The sequence below is a fragment of the Cystoisospora suis genome (assembly GCF_002600585.1).
Source record: "Cystoisospora suis strain Wien I chromosome Unknown contig_4110, whole genome shotgun sequence".
Lineage (NCBI taxonomy): Eukaryota > Apicomplexa > Conoidasida > Eucoccidiorida > Sarcocystidae > Cystoisospora > Cystoisospora suis.
Genome location: NW_027156903.1, coordinates 81947 through 82354, shown reverse-complemented (window position 1 = coordinate 82354; position 408 = coordinate 81947). Strand labels below are relative to the sequence as shown.

At 36.5% G+C, this 408-nt stretch overlaps 1 protein-coding gene across 1 annotated transcript in view; it reads left to right on the top strand.

Annotated features, from left to right (window-relative positions):
* The window catches only part of CSUI_007663 (uncharacterized protein), a gene marked incomplete at its 5' end in the record, with an annotated part of 6825 nt that overhangs the window by 1296 nt on the left and 5121 nt on the right, over positions 1–408 (top strand). The gene's annotated exons all lie outside the window — the stretch shown is intronic.

Genomic DNA, 408 nt, shown 5'->3' with positions numbered 1-408 from the left:
ATGTATATGCATATATGTATGTGTATGTATATATGTATGTGTATGTATATATGTATGTATATGTATATATGTATGTATATGTATGTACAGTAAGAACTATGCAGTCCCGTTGACTATGAATAGGTTTGTTTGCGTCTCCATGGAAGTGTGTCTGCTTTATGTAACCCTTCTTTCTGTCGGGCTGTCTCCTTCTCTCTCAGAAGCCTTCTGTGATTTATAGGAATGAACGGTCTATTTCTTGCACCTCCATAAGTATCTCTACCTACTTCTCTCTCTCTCTCTCTATATATATATATGTCTATACATAGAGATGGGCACCCATGTATCTGTATGCGTATCAATATGCATGTACGTCTCTACGAGTGTCTATCTGCTGAGACGAATCTTTTTTTCTTTCTCACTCTTTCT